The following is a 23315-nucleotide window of genomic DNA, read 5'->3' as shown; positions in this document are numbered from 1 at the left end:
GTAGGGTTGCAGTTTGGGGGTGTTCATCGGAGTTGGGAGGGAACAAGATTTATATTGATGCTTGATCTAACAATGGATGCTAGCAAAAACACGAAGGTTGTGTAATTGGGGAGAATATGCAATAGGTTTAGGGGTGAGGGTTAGGATTGCATGTTATGGGCATCCTAGTGTCACAAGCCATTGATTACATACCTCGTCATGGAGAACACTTTAGCGGATATGAAGTTTTTTCCTTAAGAAACCAGCAAGAGCTTTGCCTATTCACTAAGAAAAAAGAAATTTATTAAAACACCTCCACTTACACGTCAAGCGAACTACTCTCAAAGACTGGAACAATGGGACGACCACCTTGCACTAACTCTTGCTGCATTCACATCGTAGCGCCATTAACCATGCATCATGACAAAGCACCTCCCAACTGTCCGTACACGTGACTCCACGGCCCACTAAAGGGATCGAGAGGTCGACTAGAGGGGGGGGGGAGGGGGTGAATAGGAGACTATAATTTTTTAGCATAACTTCCAATCTTAGGGATAAAGTAAGTTCTCTAGATATGCAAACTACGATGAGAACAAACTATATGGCAAGAAAGCTAACACACTATGTAAGCAAGAACATCAAGCTAGCTAGCAAGAAAACATAATTAGAAGTATGAAAATGATAAACCAAACAAGTCGGATATGCGATTTGTATCCCAAAGTTCACATCTTTGGTTTGGTGAAAGTGTCGATTGAGTGGTTCTCTTTCAGTCCTCAAAGTTTGGTGGAGTTTTGAGTGGAGGGATGAAGAGTAATCGAGATTTAGAGTTGAAAATGGTGGAGAAGCTCAAGTCAAAGATTTGAGTTGGAGGAAGGAGAAGGGTGGCTATTTATACCCCCAAGGCCAAAGTGATTGTTGCTTCAGAGGGGACTCTAGGGACTTACGTTAAAGGGTATGGGTACCCAAGGTCACCCGAGGTGATAACACACTCAAAGAACTGAGGGTCAGAGAGCCCGGGGACCCGGGCTGTCTAGAGAGCAGACTCTCACTTCAGGAGCCCAAAGGTCCCAGCAACAGTCGTGAATGCCTAGGGTTTTAACCCAAAAATGATGCGACACATGAGATGGCTATGTGTATATGTTTCTCATGATCTCCGAACTTCCTCAAATTGAGCTCCTACAAACTTCGGCTCTCTTTTATGTATTTAATAATATTTCAAATGTAATTTATAATTATATAGTGTTTACTCATACAATTTGTTAGAATTTTGGGACCTCCCTTTCGGCGGCCCGGGATGCTCGTCCTTTTTGCCCGGCCTATGGTCCGGACCCGAAAACTAGGTCATGCCATGTGTAGCAAGGATTGGCGTCGACTCTCGGTCAAAATGCTGTGGCCACAAAGTTGCAAGTTTGCAATTATTTTTGCCCTCGATTGGGGTCAACATTGATATCCCATGCGGTCATGCTCACAATAATTGTTGGAAATATGCCCTAGAGGCAATAATAAATGGTTATTATTATATTTCTTTGTTCATGATAATCGTCTATTATTCATGCTATAATTGTATTGTCCGGAAATCGTAATACATGTGTGAATACATAGACCACAACGTGTCCCTAGTAAGCCTCTAGTTGACTAGCTCGTTGATCAACAGATAGTCATGGTTTCCTGACTATGGACATTGTATGTCATTGATAACGGGATCACATCATTAGGAGAATGATGTGATGGACAAGACCCAAGCCTAAGCATAGCATAAAAGATCGTGTAGTTTCGTTTGCTAGAGCTTTTCCAATGTCAAGTATCTTTTCCTTAGACCATGAGATCGTGCAACTCCCGGATACCGTAGGAGTGCTTTGGGTGTGCCAAACGTCACAACGTAACTGGGTGACTATAAAGGTGCACTACGGGTATCTCCGAAAGTGTCTGTTGGGTTGGCACGGATCGAGACTGGGATTTGTCACTCCGTGTGACAGAGAGGTATCTCTGGGCCCACTCGGTAATGCATCATCATAATGAGCTCAATGTGACTAAGGCGTTAGTCACGGGATCATGCATTGCGGTACGAGTAAAGAGACTTGCCGGTAACGAGATTGAACAAGGTATTGGGATACCGACGATCGAATCTCGGGCAAGTAACATACCGATTGACAAAGGGAATTGTATACGGGATTGATTGAATCCTCGACATCGTGGTTCATCTGATGAGATCATCGTGGAACATGTGGGAGCCAACATGGGTATCCAGATCCCGCTGTTGGTTATTGACCGGAGAGGCGTCTCGGTCATGTCTGCATGTCTCCCGAACCCGTAGGGTCTACACACTTAAGGTTCGGTGACACTAGGGTTGTAGAGATATGTGTATGCGGAAACCCGAAAGTTGTTCGGAGTCCCGGATGAGATCCCGGACGTCATGAGAGGTTCCGGAATGGTCCGGAGGTGAAGAATTATATATAGGAAGTCAAGTTTCGGCCACCGGGAAAGTTTCAGGGGTTACCGGTATTGTACCGGGACCACCGGAAGGGTCCCGGGGGTCCACCGGGTGGGGCCACCTATCCCGGAGGGCCCCATGGGCTGAAAGTGGAAGGGAACCAGCCCCTAGTGGGCTGGGCGCCCCCCCATGGGCCTCCCCCCATGCGCCTAGGGTTGGGAACCCTAGGGTGGGGGGGGCTTCCCCCTTGGCTTGGGGGGCAAGGCAACCCCTTCCACCCCTTGGCCGCCGCCCCCCCAACCCTAGATGGGTTTTGGCTGGCCCCCCCTCCCAAGGGGGCCTATATAAAGGGGGGGAGGGAGGGCAGCAACCTACAGCCTTGGGCGCCTCCCTCCTCCCCTGCAACACCTCTCTCTCTCTCGCAGAAGCTTGGCGAAGCCCTGCCGGAGACCCGCTACATCCACCACCACACCGTCGTGCTGCTGGATCTCCATCAACCTCTCCTTCCCCCTTGCTGGATCAAGAAGGAGGAGACGTCGCTGCACCGTACGTGTGTTGAACGCGGAGGTGCCGTCCGTTCGGCACTCGGTCATCGGTGATTTGGATCACGGCGAGTACGACTCCGTCATCCACGTTCATTGGAACGCTTCCGCTCGCGATCTACAAGGGTATGTAGATGCACTCCTTTCCCCTTGTTGCTAGCACACTCCATAGATGCATCTTGGTGAGCATAGGAAAATTTTAAAATTATGCTACGATTCCCAACAGTGGCATCATGAGCCAGGCCTATGCGTAGTTACTATGCACGAGTAGAACACAAAGAAGTTGTGGGCGTTGATGTTGCCAATTCTTCTTGCCGCTACTAGTCGTTTCTTGTTTCGGCGGCATTGTAGGATGAAGCGGCCCGGACCGACCTTACACGTACGCTTACGTGAGACAGGTTCCACCGACTGACATGCACTAGTTGCATAAGGTGGCTAGCGGGTGTCTGTCTCTCCTACTTTAGTCGGAACGGATTCGCTGAAAGGGGTCCTTATGAAGGGTAAATAGAAATTGGCAAATCACGTTGTGGTCATACGTAGGTAAGAAAACGTTCTTGCTAGAAACCTGCAAACCACGTAAAAACTTGCAACAACAATTAGAGGACGTCTAACTTGTTTTTGCAGCAAGTGCTATGTGATGTGATATGGCCAAAAGATGTGATGAATGATATATGTGATGTATGAGATTGATCATATTCTTGTAATAGGAATCACGACTTGCATGTCGATGAGTATGACAACCGGCAGGAGCCATAGGAGTTGTCTTTATTATTTTGTATGACCTGCGTGTCATTGAATAACGCCATGTAAATTACTTTACTTTGTTGCTAAACGCGTTAGCCATAGAAGTAGAAGTAATCGTTGGCGTGACGACTTCATGAAGACACAATGATGGAGATCATGATGATGGAGATCATGGTGTCATGCCGGTGACGAAGATGATCATGGTGCCCCGAAGATGGAGATCAAAGGAGCATGATGATATTGGCCATATCATGTCACTATTTGATTGCATGTGATGTTTATCATGTTTTTGCATCTTATTTGCTTAGAACGACGGTAGCAAGTAGGATGATCCCTTATAATAATTTCAAGAAAGTGTTCACCCTAACTGTGCACCGTTGCGAAGGTTCGTTGTTTCGAAGCACCACGTGATGATCGGGTGTGATAGATTCTAACGTTCGAATACAACGGGTGTTGACGAGCCTAGCATGTACAGACATGGCCTCGGAACACACGCAATACACTTAGGTTCACTTGACGAGCCTAGCATGTACAGAGATGGCCTCGGAACACGGAGGACCGAAAGGTCGAGCATGAGTCGTATAGAAGATACGATCAACATGGAGATGTTCACCGATCTTGACTAGTCTGTCTCACGTGATGATCGGACACGGCCTAGTCGAATTCGGATCATGTTTCACTTAGATGACTAGAGGGATGTCTATCTGAGTGGGAGTTCATTAAATAATTTGATTATATGAACTTAATTATCATGAACTTAGTCTAAATCTTTACACTATTTATTGTAGATCAAATGGCCCACGTTGTCCTCAATTTCAACGCGTTCCTAGAGAAAACCAAGCTGAAAGATGATGGCAGCAACTATACGGACTGGGTCCGGAACCTGAGGATCATCCTCATAGCAGCCAAGAAAGATTATGTCTTAGAAGCACCGCTAGGTGAAGCACCAATCCCTGAGAACCAAGACATTATGAACGCTTGGCAGCAGCGTGCTGATGATTACTCCCTCGTTCAGTGCGGCATGCTTTACAGCTTAGAATCGGGTCTCCAAAAGCGTTTTGAGAAACATGGAGCATATGAGATGTTCGAGGAGCTGAAACTGGTTTTTCAAGCTCATGCCCGGGTCGAGAGATATGATGTCTTCGACCAGTTCTTCAGCTGTAAAATGGAGGAGAACAGTTCTGTTAGTGAGCACATACTCAGAATGTCTGGGTTGCACAACCGCTTGTCTCAGCTGGGAGTTAATCTCCCGGATGACGCGGTCATTGACAGAATCCTCCAGTCGCTTCCACCAAGCTACAAGAGCTTTGTGATGAACTACAATATGCAGGGGATGGAAAAGACCATTCCCGAGGTATATTCAATGCTGAAATCAGCTGAGGTAGAGATCAGAAAAGAACATCAAGTGTTGATGGTGAATAAAACCACTAAGTTCAAGAAGGGCAAGGGTAAGAAGAACTTCAAGAAGGACGGCAAGGGAGTTGCCACGCCCGGTAAGCCAGTTACCGGGAAGAAGTCAAAGAATGGACCCAAGCCCGAGACTGAGTGCTTTTATTGCAAGGGAAGTGGTCACTGGAAGCGGAACTGCCCCAAATACTTAGCGGACAAGAAGAAGGCCGGCAACACCAAAGGTATATGTGATATACATGTAATTGATGTGTACCTTACCAGTACTCGTAGTAGCTCCTGGGTATTTGATACCGGTGCGGTTGCTCATATTTGTAACTCAAAACAGGAACTACGGAATAAACGGAGACTGGCGAAGGACGAGGTGACGATGCGCGTCGGGAATGGTTCCAAGGTCGATGTGATCGCCGTCGGCACGCTACCTCTGCATCTACCCACGGGATTAGTTTTAAACCTCAATAATTGTTATTTAGTGCCAGCTTTGAGCATGAACATTGTATCTGGATCTCGTTTAATTCGAGATGGCTACTCATTTAAATCCGAGAATAATGGTTGTTCTATTTATTTGAGAGATATGTTTTATGGTCATGCCCCGCAGGTCAATGGTTTATTTTTGATGAATCTCGAACGTGATGTTACACATGTTCATAGAGTGAATACCAAAAGATGTAAAGTTGATAACGATAGTCCCACATACTTGTGGCACTGTCGCCTTGGTCACATTGGTGTAAAGCGCATGAAGAAGCTCCATGCAGATGGACTTTTGGAGTCTCTTTATTACGAATCATTTGACACGTGCGAACCATGCCTCGTGGGTAAGATGACCAAGACTCCGTTCTCCGAAACAATGGAGCGAGCAACCAACTTATTGGAAATCATACATACCGATGTGTGCGGTCCAATGAGTGTTGAGGCTCGCGGAGGATATCGTTATGTTCTCACTCTCACTGATGATTTAAGTAGATATGGGTATGTCTACCTAATGAAACACAAGTCTGAAACCTTTGAAAAGTTCAAGGAATTTCAGAGTGAGGTCGAGAATCAACGTGACAGGAGAATAAAATTCTTACGATCGGATCGTGGTGGAGAATATTTAAGTCACGAGTTTGGTGCACACTTAAGGAAATGTGGAATAGTTTCATAACTCACGCCGCCTGGAACACCTCAGAGAAATGGTGTGTCCGAACGTCGTAATCGCACTCTATTGGATATGGTGCGATCTATGATGTCTCTTACCGATTTACCGCTCTCATTTTGGGGTTATGCTTTAGAGACTGCCGCATTCACTTTAAATAGGGCTCCGTCGAAATCCGTTGAGACAACACCGTATGAATTATGGTTTGGGAAGAAACCTAAGCTGTCGTTTCTAAAAGTTTGGGGATGCGATGCTTATGTCAAGAAACTTCAACCTGAAAAGCTCGAACCCAAATCGGAAAAATGCGTCTTCATAGGATACCCTAAGGAAACTATTGGGTATACCTTCTACCTCAGATCCGAAGGCAAGATCTTCGTTGCCAAGAACGGGTCCTTTCTGGAGAAGGAGTTTCTCTCGAAAGAATTGAGTGGGAGGAAAGTGGAACTTGATGAGGTGATAGTCACCCCGTCCGAACCGGAAAGTAGCGCAGCGCGGGAAAATGTTCCTGTGGTGCCTACACCGACTGGGGAGGAAGTTAATGATGATGATCATGAAGCTTCGGATCAAGTTACTGAACTTCGTAGGTCCACAAGGACACGTTCCGCACCAGAGTGGTACGACAACCCTGTCCTGGAAATCATGTTGTTAGACAACGGTGAACCTTCGAACTATGAAGAAGCGATGGCGGGCCCGGATTCCGACAAATGGCTAGAAGCCATGAAATCCGAGATAGAATCCATGTATGAAAACAAAGTATGGACTTTGACTGACTTGCCCGATGAGCGCCGAGCCATAGAAAACAAATGGATCTTTAAGAAGAAGACGGACGCAGATGGTAATGTGACCATCTACAAAGCTCGACTTGTCGCTAAGGGTTATCGACAAGTTCAAGGGGTTGACTACGATGAGACTTTCTCACCCGTAGCGAAGCTGAAGTCCGTCCGAATCATGTTAGCAATTGCCGCATACTATGATTATGAGATATGGCATATGGACGTCAAAACGGCATTCCTTAACGGCTTCCTTAAGGAAGAGTTGTATATGATGCAGCCGGAAGGTTTTGTCGATCCTAAGAATGCTAACGAAGTATGCAAGCTCCAGCGCTCAATCTATGGGCTGGTGCAAGCATCTCGGAGTTGGAACATTCGCTTTGATGAGATGATCAAAGCGTTTGGGTTTACACAGACTTATGGAGAAGCCTGTGTTTACAAGAAAGTGAGTGGGAGCTCTGTAGCATTTCTCATATTATATGTGGATGACATACTATTGATGGGAAATGATATAGAATTCTTGGAAAGTATAAAGGCCTATTTGAATAAGTGTTTTTCAATGAAGGACCTTGGATAAGCTGCTTATATATTAGGCATCAAGATCTATAGAGATAGATCAAGACGCCTCATTGGTCTTTCACAGAGTACATACCTTGACAAGATATTGAAGAAGTTCAGTATGGATCAGTCCAAGAAGGGGTTCTTGCCTGTATTGCAAGGTGTGCAATTGAGCACGGCTCAATGCCCGACCACGGCAGAAGATATAGAAAAGATGAGTGTCATCCCCTATGCCTCGGCCATAGGGTCTATTATGTATGCCATGCTGTGTACCAGACCTGATGTAAACCTTGCCGTAAGTTTGGTAGGAAGATACCAAAGTAATCCCGGCATGGAACACTGGACAGCGGTCAATAATATCCTGAAGTACCTGAAAAGGACTAAGGATATGTTTCTCGTTTATGGAGGTGACGAAGAGCTCGTCGTAAAGGGTTACGTCGACACTAGCTTCGACACAGATCTGGATGACTCGAAGTCACAAACCGGATACATGTATATTTTGAATGGAGGAGCAGTAAGCTGGTGCAGTTGCAAGCAAAGCATCGTGGCGGGATCTACATGTGAAGCGGAGTACATGGCAGCCTCGGAGGCAGCACAGGAAGCAGTCTGGATGAAGGAGTTCATTACCGACCTAGGGGTGATTCCCAATGCGTCGGGCCTGATGACTCTCTTGTATGACAACACTGGAGCTATTGCCCTTGCGAAGGAGCCCAGGTTTCACAGGAAGACCAGGCATATCAAGCGTCGCTTCAACTCCATTCGTGAAAGTGTTCAAAATGGAGACATAGATATTTGTAAAGTACATACGGACCTGAATGTAGCAGATCCGTTGACTAAACCTCTCCCTAGGGCAAAACATGATCAACACCAGGACGCAATGGGTGTTCGATTCATCACAATGTAACTAGATTATTGACTCTAGTGCAAGTGGGAGACTGTTGGAAATATTCCCTAGAGGCAATAATAAATGGTTATTATTATATTTCTTTGTTCATGATAATCGTCTATTATTCATGCTATAATTGTATTGTCCGGAAATCGTAATACATGTGTGAATACATAGACCACAACGTGTCCCTAGTAAGCCTCTAGTTGACTAGCTCGTTGATCAACAGATAGTCATGGTTTCCTGACTATGGACATTGGATGTCATTGATAACGGGATCACATCATTAGGAGAATGATGTGATGGACAAGACCCAATCCTAAGCATAGCATAAAAGATCGTGTAGTTTCATTTGCTAGAGCTTTTCCAATGTCAAGTATCTTTTCCTTAGACCATGAGATCGTGCAACTCCCGGATACCGTAGGAGTGCTTTGGGTGTGCCAAACGTCACAACGTAACTGGGTGACTATAAAGGTGCACTACGGGTATCTCCGAAAGTGTCTGTTGGGTTGGCACGGATCGAGACTGGGATTTGTCACTCCGTGTGACGGAGAGGTATCTCTGGGCCCACTCGGTAATGCATCATCATAATGAGCTCAATGTGACTAAGGCGTTAGTCACGGGATCATGCATTGCGGTACGAGTAAAGAGACTTGCCGGTAACGAGATTGAACAAGGTATTGGGATACCGACGATTGAATCTCGGGCAAGTAACATACCGATTGACAAAGGGAATTGTATACGGGATTGATTGAATCCTCGACATCGTGGTTCATCCGATGAGATCATCGTGGAACATGTGGGAGCCAACATGGGTATCCAGATCCCGCTGTTGGTTATTGACCGGAGAGGCGTCTCGGTCATGTCTGCATGTCTCCCGAACCCGTAGGGTCTACACACTTAAGGTTCGGTGACGCTAGGGTTGTAGAGATATGTGTATGCGGAAACCCGAAAGTTGTTCGGAGTCCCGAATGAGATCCCGGACGTCACGAGAGGTTCCGGAATGGTCCGGAGGTGAAGAATTATATATAGGAAGTCAAGTTTCGGCCACCGGGAAAGTTTCGGGGGTTACCGGTATTGTACCGGGACCACCGGAAGGGTCCCGGGGGTCCACCGGGTGGGGCCACCTATCCCGGAGGGCCCCATGGGCTGAAAGTGGAAGGGAACCAGCCCCTAGTGGGCTGGGCGCCCCCCCATGGGCCTCCCCCCATGCGCCTAGGGTTGGGAACCCTAGGGTGGGGGGCTTCCCCCTTGGCTTGGGGGGCAAGGCAACCCCTTCCACCCCTTGGCCGCCGCCCCCCCCAACCCTAGATGGGTTTTGGCCGCCCCCCTCCCAAGGGGGCCTATATAAAGGGGGGGAGGGAGGGCAGCAACCTACAGCCTTGGGCGCCTCCCTCCTCCCCTGCAACACCTCTCTCTCTCTCTCGCAGAAGCTTGGCGAAGCCCTGCCGGAGACCCGCTACATCCACCACCACGCCGTCGTGCTGCTGGATCTCCATCAACCTCTCCTTCCCCCTTGCTGGATCAAGAAGGAGGAGACGTCGCTGCACCGTACGTGTGTTGAACGCGGAGGTGCCGTCCGTTCGGCACTCGGTCATCGGTGATTTGGATCACGGCGAGTACGACTCCGTCATCCACGTTCATTGGAACGCTTCCGCTCGCGATCTACAAGGGTATGTAGATGCACTCCTTTCCCCTCGTTGCTAGTACACTCCATAGATGCATCTTGGTGAGTGTAGGAAAATTTTAAAATTATGCTACGATTCCCAACAATAATGACATGCAACCTTCTCTATGTGTCTGGAGGGGGTGGGTTGAATAGACGATTTGTCAAGTTTTAGCACGTAAAGATTTAGTCTCCTAAAACATCCTAACATGCAATTTCTGTAGTGCAATGTGAAAGAAAAACTTCAATAAATAAAAAAGTAAGAGAAAGGAATCATAGACATGGAGATGTATCCCAAAGTTTAGATTGTTGGCACAACCATATGTTCACGTTGGTGGAGATCCAGAGCAAAGTCCCAAGATCTCAAAGGTCTCAACTTTCCGACCTCCAAGGATGAAGCCCACCTATCCCACCATGGCCACTAAGGATCCTCAACAACTTGAACCAAGTGACCTAAGTGTCTAGTAAGAGCGTACTCTCCAAGAGTAACAAGTAAAGCACCATCTCATTAGGATGAACTCCCCACAAGATGAAAAATATATGCTCAAGAACCAATGGAATCTCCATCTTCTCTCTTGGGGATCAAATGGGTAGAATAAGATAAAGAGAGGTGAAGCACAAAGTAAGGGTCTGCTTCAGTAAGGGTTCAACCTTCTCAAGTTTCAACATCCATCTCAAGGGGTACGGGGGTCCTATAAATAGAGATCCCAAAAATATGACCGTTGGGCACAAAAGCTACTCCCTCTGTATTAAACTGCCAAAACATCTTATATTTACAGAGTGGGTACATGCCTAGAAGTTTCAAACACCACCCTAAAATTACCATGCACGTTCAATATTTGAATCATCACGCGGGAAAAGCATCTTCTCGATAGTGTCCAATTACACGCGAAGGTACCATATGACCCACAATCACATTTGGAAGCAGAGTATCGAAAGTTATAAAGTTGAGTCTTCTTCAGTCCCTTCATTATCAACTTTGATATTTCTAAATAAAGATTCAATAGCTGACACACCAATAGTTTAACATCTCCATCATTATTAGCTAGAAAAATCAATTCAGCCTCCTTTTCCTCTCGTTCTCTTGTAGCTCTTAGCATATCATTGATTTTTCTATTGTAATGTATGGAGACATGGATGACTTTTAGAGATCCAGGCATTTCATCCTTATTTGCTGGCAAAATTTTAATTGTAAGACTATCCACATCATGCACAAGCCTATCCATATTTCTAGACATATCATCAAATTTACTCAACTTCTCTTCAACCATAGCATTGAAAACTTTCTGAGAACTAATATATTCTTTAATGGTGTTCTTAAGTTCAATAGGCATCCTATTATTATTATTATTATTATTAAAATTATTATTATTATAGGGATTGTCGGGATACGATCTAGGATTATTGAAGTTCCCTCTATAAGCATTATCACTGAAATTGCTCCTCAAAATAAAATTCACATCAATAACCTCATTATTTTGCTCAATCAAAGTAGACAAAGGAATATCATTGGGATCAATAGAGCACTCTTAATAGCAAGCTGATAACCCACAAGTATAGGGGATCGCAATAGTTTTCGAGGGTAGAGTATTCAACCCAAATTTATAGATTCGACACAAGGGGAGCCAAAGAATATTTGAAGGTATTAGCAGCTGAGTTGTCAATTCAACCACACCTGGAGATTAATTATCTACAGTAAAGTGATCAGTAGCAAAGTGGTTTGATAGTTTTGATAATAGTGACAGCAGCAACGGTAACAGTAACAGTGATAGCAGTAGTTTTGTAGCAAGTGTAACAGTGATGATAGCAATAGTAACGGAACAAGATCAATAAGAATAAATTCGTAGGCATTGGATTGGTGACTTCTTGGATGATATTCATCATGAGACAGTTATAACCTAGGGCGATACGGCACTAGCTCCAATTCATCGATATAATGTAGGCATGTATTCCGTAAATAGTCATACGTGCTTTATTAAAAGAACTTGCATGACATCTTTTGTCCTACCCTCCCGTGGCATTGGGGTCCATATTGGAAACTAAGGGATATTAAGGCCTCCTTTTAATAGATAACCGGAATAGAGCATTAACACATAGTGAATACATGAACTCCTCAAACTACGGTCATCACCGAGAGTGGGCCCGGTTGTTGTCACTCCGATATGCATTTCCCCAAGGATAATCGACATGTTGTCGTCCTCGGGCATCTCAAGTATAACAAAGTCAGTCAAATTAGTAACATTAGTAACAAGAACGGGCACATCCTCACAGATACCGATAGGTATGGAAGTTGATTTGTCAGCCATTTGCAATGATATTTCAGTAGGTCTGAGTTTATTCAAGTCAAGTCGTTTATATGAAGAGAAAGGCATAACACTAACACCAGCTCCTAAATCACACAAAGCAGTTTTCACGTAATTCTTTTTGATAGAGCAAGGTATAGTTGGTATTCCCTGATCTCCAAGTTTTTTAGGTACTCCATCTTTGAAAGTATAATTAGCAAGCATAGTGGATATTCCAGCTTCCGGTATTTTTCTCTTATTTGTGATGATGTATTTCATATACTTTGCATAAGGAGGCATTTTCAAGATATCAGTCAAGCGAGTACGCAAAAAGACTAGCCTCAGCATTTCAGCAAAGCGTTCAAATTCTTCATCATCATTCTTTTTAGTTGACTTGGTGGAAAAGGCATAGGTTTTTGAACCCACGATTCTCCTTCTTTACTGTGTTTCCTAGCCACAAAGTCTCTTTTATCATACTTTTTATTCTTAGGTTGTGGGTTATCAAGATCAACAGGTGGTTCTATCTCAACATCGTTATCTGGTTCTTTTTCATTATTTGGTTGAGTGTCTTCATGAACCTCATCATTTTCTTTTTCATTATCATGAGGTGAGTGTTCATTAGCAGATTGAGTTTCAGCATCTGAGATAGAAGTTTCATTATCATTATCAGGAGGTTTTTCTATTTCAGGTTCACTAGAAGTGTGCAAAGTCCTTCATTTTTCTTCTTCTTCTTCTTCCTTTTAGAAGGACTAGGTGCACTAGTGTTATTTCTCTGTGAATCTTGTTGAATTATTTTTGGGTGTCCCTCAGGATAAAGTGGTTCCTGAATCATTTTACCTCCTCTAGTTGCAACTCTAACAACAAAGTCATGCATATTATGATTCATTTCATCAAGTAATTCTCTTTGTGATTTAGCAACTTGTTCTATCTGAGTTTGAACCATAGAAGCATGTTTTCCAACACCTCTAACATCATTTAAGATTCTAAATAACAAGTCACTCAAGCGAGCAATCATATCAGAATTGTATTTCAATTGTTTCATAACATTTGCATTGAAGTGATCTTATTTTCTAATATAGTTTTCAAACTCATACATGCATTGACTAGGATGCATATTGTGAGGATTATCATTTACATTGAACTTCATGAGAGAATTTACCTCTACCACCTTAGGCATTGGTGGTGTATTAAGCCCATGTATTTCTTCAATAGGAGGTAAATTTTTAACATCCTTAGCTTTAATACCCTTTTCCTTCATAGATTTCTTTGCCTCTTGCATATCTTCAGGACTGAGATATAATATACCCCTCTTCTTTGGAGTGGGTTTAGCCGGTGGTTCAGGAAGAGTCCAATCATCATAATTTTTCAGTATGTTATTCAATAATTCTTCAGCATGAGCAACAGTTTGTTCCCTGAAAACACAACCAGCACAACTATCTAGGAAGTCCCTAGAAGCATCGGTTAGTCCATTATAGAAGATATCAAGTATTTCATTTTTCTTAAGAGGATGATCAGGCAAAGCAGTAAGTAACTGGCAAAGCCTCCCCCAAGCTTGTGGGAGACTCTCTTCTCTAGTTTGCACAAAGTTAAATATTTCCTGCAAGGCAACTTGTTTCTTATGAGCAGGAAAATATTTTTCAGAGAAGTAATAAATCATATCCTGGGGACTACGCACACAACCAGGAGCAAGAGTATTGTACCAAGCTTTAGCATCACCCTTTAATGGGAAAGGAAATAATTTGAGAATAAAGTAATAGCGAGTTTTCTCATCATGAGTAAAAAGGGTGGCTATATCATTCAACTTAGTAAGATGTGCCACAACAGTTTCAGTTTCATAACCATGGAAAGGATCAGATTCAACCAAAGTAATTAACTCTGGGTCGACAGAGAATTCATAATCCTTATCAACAATAAAGATAGGTGAAGTAGCAAACTTAGGATCACATTTCATTCTAGCATTTAGAGATTTTTCTTTATACTTTTGTAGTAATTTCTGTAGATCATCTCTATCATTGCAAGCAAGAATATCTCTAGTTGCTTCTTCACTCATAACATAACCTTCCGGTGCCTTAGGCAATTCATATCTAGGAAGGATAGTTCTAGCAGGTGTTTTAGGAGTTTCAGTCTCAAGCTCATCATTAGATTCAACAACATCATGTTGTATTACTCTAGCAATTTGTGCATCAAGAAAATCACCAAGTGGCACATTATAATTAGCAAGCAAGGTACTAGCATCATCATAAGCATCATTCATAGTAGAAGTAGCATCATCAATAACTTGCGACATATTATAATTGATAGCATGTGGTGGTGTTGCAAGTTTACTCAAAACAGAAGGTGAATCTAAAGCAAAACTGGATGGCAGTTCCTTACCTCCCCTCGTCTTTGAAGGAAATATCTTAGTCTTTGGATCCTTCAGATTCTTCATAGTGATAATATGATAATAATCCCAAGTGACTCAACAAATATAGCTATGCTCCCCGGCAACGGCGCCAGAAAAAGGTCTTGATAACCCACAAGTATAGGGGATCACAACAGTTTTCGAGGGTAGAGTATTCAACCCAAATTTATAGATTCGACACAAGGGGAGCCAAAGAATATTTGAAGGTATTAGCAGCTGAGTTGTCAATTCAACCACACCTGGAGATTAATTTGTTGGGGATCGTAGCAGAATTTAAATTTTTTCTACGCATCACCAAGATCCATCTATGGAGTATACTAGCAACGAGGGGAAAGGAGTGCATCTACATACCCTTGTAGATCGCGAGCGAAAGCGTTCCAATGAACGGGGTTGATAGAGTCGTACTCGCCGTGATCCAAATCACCAATGACCGAGTGCCGAACGGATGGCACCTCCGCGTTCAACACACGTACGGAGCAGCGACGTCTCCTCCTTCTTGATCCAGCAAGGGGGGAGGAGAGGTTGATGGAGATCTAGCAGCACGACGGCGTGGTGGTGGAAGTTGCGGGATCTCGGCAGGGCTTCGCCAAGCTTCTGCGAGAGGGAGAGGTGTTGCAGGGGGAGAGGGAGGCGCCAGGGGCTGTCATCTTGCTGCCCTCCCTCCCCCCACTATATATAGGCCCCCTGGGAGGGGGGGCGCTGGCCTGGATCCCATCTGCAAGGGGGGGGGCGGCCAGGGGGAAACTTACCCCCCAAGGCAAGTGGGGCGCCCCCCCACCCTAGGGTTTCCAACCCTAGGCGCAGGGGGAAGGCCCATGGGGGGCGCCCCAGCCCACTAAGGGCTGGTTCCCTTCCCACTTCAGCCCATGGGGCCCTCCGGGATAGGTGGCCCCACCCGGTGGACCCCCGGGACCCTTCCGGTGGTCCCGGTACACTACCGGTGACCCCCGAAACTTCCCCGGTGGCCGAAACTTGACTTCCCATATATAATTCTTCACCTCTAGACCATTCCGGAACTCCTCGTGACGTCCGGGATCTCATCCGGGACTCCGAACAACTTTCGGGTTTCCGCATACTAATATCTCTACAACCCTAGCGTCACCGAACCTTAAGTGTGTAGACCCTACGGGTTCGGGAGACATGCAGACATGACCGAGACGCCTCTCCGGTCAATAACCAACAGCGGGATCTGGATACCCATGTTGGCTCCCACATGTTCCACGATGATCTCATCGGATGAACCACGATGTCGAGGATTCAATCAATCCCGTATACAATTTCCTTTGTCAATCGGTACGTTACTTGCCCGAGATTCGATCGTCGGTATCCCAATACCTTGTTCAATCTCGTTACCGGCAAGTCACTTTACTCGTACTGTAATGCATGATCCCGTGGCTAACTCCTTAGTCACATTGAGCTCATTATGATGATGCATTACCGAGTGGGCCCAGAGATACCTCTCCGTCATACGGAGTGACAAATCCCAGTCTCGATCCGTGCCAACCCAACAGATACTTTTGGAGATACCCGTAGTGAACCTTTATAGCCACCCAGTTACGTTGTGACGTTTGGTACACCTAAAGCACTCCTACGGTATCCGGGAGTTGCACGATCTCATGGTCTAAGGAAATGATACTTGACATTGGAAAAGCTTTAGCAAACGAACTACACGATCTTTTATCCTATGCTTAGGATTGGGTCTTGTCCATCACATCATTCTCCTAATGATGTGATCCCGTTATCAACGACATCCAATGTCTATGGTCAGGAAACCGTAACCATCTATTGATCAACGAGCTAGTCAACTAGAGGCTTACTAGGGACATGGTGTTGTCTATGTATCCACACATGTATCTGAGTTTCCTATCAATACAATTCTAGCATGGACCATAAACGATTATCATGAACAAGGAAATATAATAATAACCAATTTATTATTGCCTCTAGGGCATATTTCCAACAGTCTCCCACTTGCACTAGAGTCAATAATCTAGTTCACATCACCATGTGATTAACACTCACAGGTCACATCACCATGTGACCAACATCCAAAGAGTTCACTAGAGTCAACAATCTAGTTCACATCATTATGTGATTAACACTCAATGAGTTCTGGTTTGATCATGTCATGCTTGTGAGAGAGGTTATTAGTCAACGGGTCTGAACCTTTCAGATCCGTGTGTGCTTTACGAATATCTATGTCATCTTGTGGATGCTACCACGCGCTACTTGGAGCCATTTCAAATAACTGCTCTACTATACGAATCCGGTTTACTACTCAGAGTCATCCGGATTAGTGTCAAAGTTCGCATCGACGTAACCCTTTACGACGAACTCCTTTTCACCTCCATAATCGAGAAAATTCCTTAGTCCACTAGATACTAAGGACAAGTTCGACCGCTGTCATGTGATCCGTTCCCGGATCACTATTGTACCCCTTGACCAACTCATGGCAAGGCACACTTCATGTGCGGTACACAGCATAGCATACTGTAGAGCCTACGTCTAAAGCATAGGGGACGACCTTCGTCCTTTCTCTCTCTTCTGCTGTGGTCAGGTCTTGAGTCTTACTCAATACTCACACCTTGCAACACAGCCAAAAACTCCTTCTTTGCTGATCTATTTTGAACTCTTTCAAAATCATGTCAAGGTGTGCGTTCTTTGAAAGTATCATCAGACGTCTTGATCTATCTCTATAGATCTTGATGCCCAATACGTAAGCAGCTTTATCCAGGTCTTCCTTTGAAAAACTCCTTTCAAACAACCCTTTATGCTTTCCAGAAATTTTACATCATTTCGGATCAACAATATGTCATTCACATATATTTATCAGAAATGTTGTAGCGCTCCCACTCACTTTATTGTAAATACAAGTTTCTAACAAACTTTGTATAAACCCAAAACTTTGATCAATCCATCAAAGCATATATTCTGACTCCGAGATGCTTGCTTTAATCCATGGAAGGATCGCTGGAGCTAGCATACCTTTTAGCATCCTTCGGATCGACAAAACCTTTCTGATTGTATCACATACAACCTTTCCTTACGAAAACTGGTAAGGAAACTTGTTTTGACATCCATCTGCCAGATTTCATAAATGCAGCTAATGCTAACATGATTCCGACGGACTTAAGCATCGCTACGGATGAGAGAATCTCATCGTAGTCAACTCCTTGAACCTGTGAAAACACTCTTTGCCACAAGTCGAGCTTCATAGACGGTAACATTACCGTCCACGTCCGTCTTCTTCTTAAAGATCCATTTATCTCAATGGCTTGCCGATCATCGGGCAAGTTCACCAAAGTCCATGCTTTGTTCTGATATATGGATTCTATCTCAGATTTTATGGTTTCTAACCATTTGTCGGAATATGGCCCCACCATTGCTTCTCCATAGCTCGTAGGTTCATTGTTGTCTAACAACATGATATCTAAGACAGGATTACCGTACCACTCAGGAGTAGTACATATCCTTGTCGACCTACGAGGTTTGGTAGTGACTTGATCCGAAGTTTCATGATCACTATCATAAGCTTCCACTTCAATTGGTGTAGGTGCCACAGGAACAACTTCCTGTGCCCTGCTACACACTAGTTGAAGTTATGGTTCAATAACCTCATCAAGTCTCCACCACCCTCCCACTCAATTCTTTCGAGAGAAACTTTTCCTCGAGAAAGGACTCGTTTCTAGAAGCAATTACTTTTGCTTCCAGATCTGAAATAGGAGGTATACCCAACTGTTTTGGGTTTTCTATGAAGATGCATTTATCCGCTTTGGGTTCGAGCTTATCAGCCTGAAACTTTTTCACATAAGCATCGCTGCCCCAAACTTTTAAGAAACGACAACTCAGGTTTCTCTAAACGGTGTCGTCTCAACGGAATTGCATGGTGCCCTATTTAAAGTGAATGCGGTTGTCTCTAATGCTTAACCTGTAAACGATAGTGGTAATTCGATAAGAGACATCATGGCATGCACCATATCCAATAGGGTGCAGTTATGATGTTCGGACACACCATCACACTGTGGTGTTCCAGGCGGTATTAATGTGAAACACTTTCCACAATGTTTTAATTGTGTGCCAAACTCGTAACTCAGATATCTCTATGGTCATATCATAGACATTTTATCCTCTTGTCACGACGATCTTCAACTTCACTCTGAAATTACTTGAACCTTTCAATAATTCAGACTTGTGTTTCATCAAGTAAATATTCTCAGTATCTACTCAAATCATCTGTGAAGTAAGAACATAACGATATCCACTGCATGCCTCAGCACTCATTGGACTACATACATCAAAATGTATTACTTCCAATAAGTTGCTCTCTTGTTCCATCTTACTGAAAACGAGGCCTTTCAGTCATCTTGCCCATGTGGTATGATTTGCATGTCTCAAGTGATTCAAAATCAAGTGAGTACAAACGATCCATTTGCATGGAGTTTCTTCATGCATATATACCAATAGACATGGTTCGCATGTCTCAATCTTTTCAAAAACGAGTGAGTCCAAAGATCCATCTACATGGAGCTTCTTCATGCGTTCTATACCAATATGACTCAAATGGCAGTGCCACAAGTATGTGGAACTATCATTACTATTTTATATCTTTTGGCACGAACATGTGTATCACTACGATCGAGATTCATTTTAGGTGCAAGACCATTGAAGGTATTATTCAAATAAACAGAGTAACCATTATTCTCCTTAAATGAATAACCGTATTGCGATAAACATAATCCAATCATGCTCAACGCAAACACCAAATCTCGATGGTAGAGGGAGCATGCGATGCTTGATCACATCAACCTTGGAAACACTTCCAACACATATCGTCATCTCACCTTTAGCTAGTCTTCGTTTATTCCGCAGCTTTTATTTCGAGTTACTAACACTTAGCAACCGAACCGGTATCTAATACCCTGGTGTTGCTAGGAGTACTAGTAAAGTACACATTCATTTAATGTATATCCAATATACTTCTATCGACCTTGCCTGCCTTCTCATCTACCAAGTATCTAGGGTAGTTCTGCTTCAGTGACCGTTCCCCTCATTACAGGAGCACTTAGTCTCGGGTTTGGTTTTAACTTTGGGATTCTTCGCTAGAGCAGCAAATGATTTGCTGTTTCATGAAGTATCCCTTCTTGCCCTTGCCCTTCTAGAAACTAGTGGTTTTACTAACCATCAACAATTGATGCTCCTTCTTGATTTCTACTTTCGCGGTGTCAAACATCGCGAGTTGCTCAAGGATCGTCATGTCTATCCCTGATATGTTATAGTTCATCACGAAGCTCTAATAGCTTGGTGGCAGTGACTATGGAGAACCATCACTATCTCATCTAGAAGATTAACTCCCACTTGATTCAAGCGATTGTGGTACTCAGACAATCTGAGCACATGCTCAACGATTGAGCTTTTCTCCCTCAGTTTGCAGGCTTAAGAAACTTGTCAGAGGTCTCATACCTCTTGACGTGGGCACTAGTCCGAAATCCCAATTTCAGTCTTCGGAACATCTCATATGTTCTGCGACGTTTCAAAAACCGTCTTTGGTGCCAAAATTCTAAACTGTTAGCATTACGCACTGAACTATCACGTAGTCATCAAAACGTGTATGTCAGATGTTTCGCAACATCTACAGACGACGCCGAGGTTCAGCACACCGAGCGGTGCATTAAGGACATAAGCCTTCTGTGCAGCAATGAGGACAATCCTCAGTTTACGGACCCAGTCCGCATAATTGCTACTACCACCTTTCAACTAAATTTTATCTAGGAACATATCTTAACCAGTAGAACTAAAGCGCAAGCTATGACATAATTTGCAAAGACCTTCTGACTATGTTCATGATAATTAAGTTCATCTGATTAATGAACTCCCACTCAGATAGACATCCCTCTAGTCATCTAAGTGATACATGATCCGAGTCAAACTAGGCCGTGTCCGATCATCACGTGAGACGGACTAGTCATCATCGGTGAACATCTCCATGTTGATCGTATCTACTATACGACTCATGTTCGACCTTTCGATCTCTTGTGTTCCGAGGCCATGTCTGTACATGCTAGGCTCGTCAAGTCAACCTAAGTGTTTCGCATGTGTTCCGAGGCCATGTCTGTACATGCTAGGCTCATCAACACCCGTTGTATTCGAACGTTAGAATCTGTCACACCCGATCATCACGTGGTGCTTCGAAACAATGAACCTTTGCAACGGTGCAAAGTTAGGGGGAACACGTCTCTTGAAATTTTAGTGAGGGATCATCTTATTTATGCTACCGTCGTTCTAAGCAAATAAGATGTAAACATGATAAACATCACATGCAAATCATAAAGTGACATGATATGGCCAATATCATCTTGTGCCTTTGATCTCCATCTTTGAGGCGCGGCATGATCACCTTCGTCACCGGCATGACACCATGATCTCCATCATCATGATCTCCATCATTGTGTCTTCATGAAGTTGTCTCGCCAACTATTACTTCTACTACTATGGCTAACGGTTAGCAATAAAGTAAAGTAATTACATGGCGTTTTCATTGACACGCAGGTCATACAATAAATTAAGACAACTCCTATGGCTCCTGCCGGTTGTCATTCTCATCGACATGCAAGTCGTGATTCCTATTACAAGAACATGATCAATCTCATACATCACATATATCATTCATCACATCCTTTTGGGCCATATCACATCACATAGCATACCCTGCAAAAACAAGTTAGACGTCCTCTAATTGTTGTTGCATGTTTTACGTGGCTGCTATGGGTTTCTAGCAAGAACGTTTCTTACCTACACAAAAGCCACAACGTGATATGCCAATTTCTATTTACCCTTCATAAGGACCCTTTTCATTGAATCCGATCCGACTAAAGTGGGAGAGACAGACACCCGCTAGCCACCTTATGCAACTAGTGCATGTCAGTCGGTGGAACCTGTCTCACGTAATAGTACGTGTAAGGTCGGTCCGGGCCGCTTCATCCCACGATGCCGCCGAATCAAGATAAGACTAGTAACGGCAAGAAGAATTGGCAACATCAACACCCACAACTGCTTTGTGTTCTACTCGTGCATAGTAACTACGCATAGGCCTAGCTCATGATGCCACTGTTGGGGATCGTAGCACAATTTAAAATTTTTCTACGCATCACCAAGATCCATCTATGGAGTATACTAGCAACGAGGGGAAAGGAGTGCATCTACATACCCTTGTAGATCGCGAGCGGAAGCGTTCCAATGAACGGGGTTGATAGAGTCGTACTCACCGTGATCCAAATCACCGATGGCCGAGTGCCGAACGGACGGCACCTCCGCGTTCAACACACGTACGGAGAAGCGATGTCTCCTCCTTCTTGATCCAGCAAGGGGGGAGGAGAGGTTGATGGAGATCCAGCAGCACGACGGCGTGGTGGTGGAAGTAGCGGGATCTCGGCAGGGCTTCGCCAAGCTTCTGCGAGAGGGAGAGGTGTTGCAGGGGGAGAGGGAGGCGCCAGGGGCTGTCATCTTGCTGCCCTCCCTCCCCCACTATATATAGCCCCCCTGGGAGGGGGGGGGGCACCGGCCTGGATCCCATCTGCAAGGGGGGGGGGGCGGGCGGCCAGGGGGAAACTTACCCCCCAAGGCAAGTGGGGCGCCCCCCCCCCCCACCCTAGGGTTTCCAACCCTAGGCACAGGGGGAAGGCCCATGGGGGGCGCCCCAGCCCACTAAGGGCTGGTTCCCTTCCCACTTCAGCCCATGGGGCCCTCCGGGATAGGTGGCCCCACCCGGTGGACCCCCGGGACCCTTCCGGTGGTCCCGGTACACTACCGGTGACCCCCGAAACTTTCCCGGTGGCCGAAACTTGACTTCCCATATATAATTCTTCACCTCCGGACCATTCCGGAACTCCTCGTGATGTCCGGGATCTCATCCGGGACTCCGAACAACTTTCGGGTTTCCGCATACTAATATCTCTACAACCCTAGCGTCACCGAACCTTAAGTGTGTAGACCCTACGGGTTCGGGAGACATGCAGACATGACCGAGACGCCTCTCCGGTCAATAACCAACAGCGGGATCTGGATACCCATGTTGGCTCCCACATGTTCCACGATGATCTCATCAGATGAACCACGATGTCGGGGATTCAATCCCGTATACAATTCCCTTTGTCAATCGGTACGTTACTTGCCCGAGATTCGATCGTCGGTATCCCAATACCTTGTTCAATCTCGTTACCGGCAAGTCACTTTACTCGTACCGTAATGCATGATCCTGTGGCTAACTCCTTAGTCACATTGAGCTCATTATGATGATGCATTACCGAGTGGGCCCAGAGATACCTCTCCGTCATACGGAGTGACAAATCCCAGTCTCGATCCGTGCCAACCCAACAGATACTTTCGGAGATACCCGTAGTGAACCTTTATAGCCACCCAGTTACGTTGTGACGTTTGGTACACCCAAAGCACTCCTACGGTATCCGGGAGTTGCACGATCTCATGGTCTAAGGAAATGATACTTGACATTGGAAAAGC

The sequence above is a fragment of the Triticum aestivum genome, chromosome 2D, assembly GCF_018294505.1.
Source record: "Triticum aestivum cultivar Chinese Spring chromosome 2D, IWGSC CS RefSeq v2.1, whole genome shotgun sequence".
NCBI lineage: Eukaryota > Viridiplantae > Streptophyta > Magnoliopsida > Poales > Poaceae > Triticum > Triticum aestivum.
Note: the sequence above shows the minus strand (reverse complement) of the source record.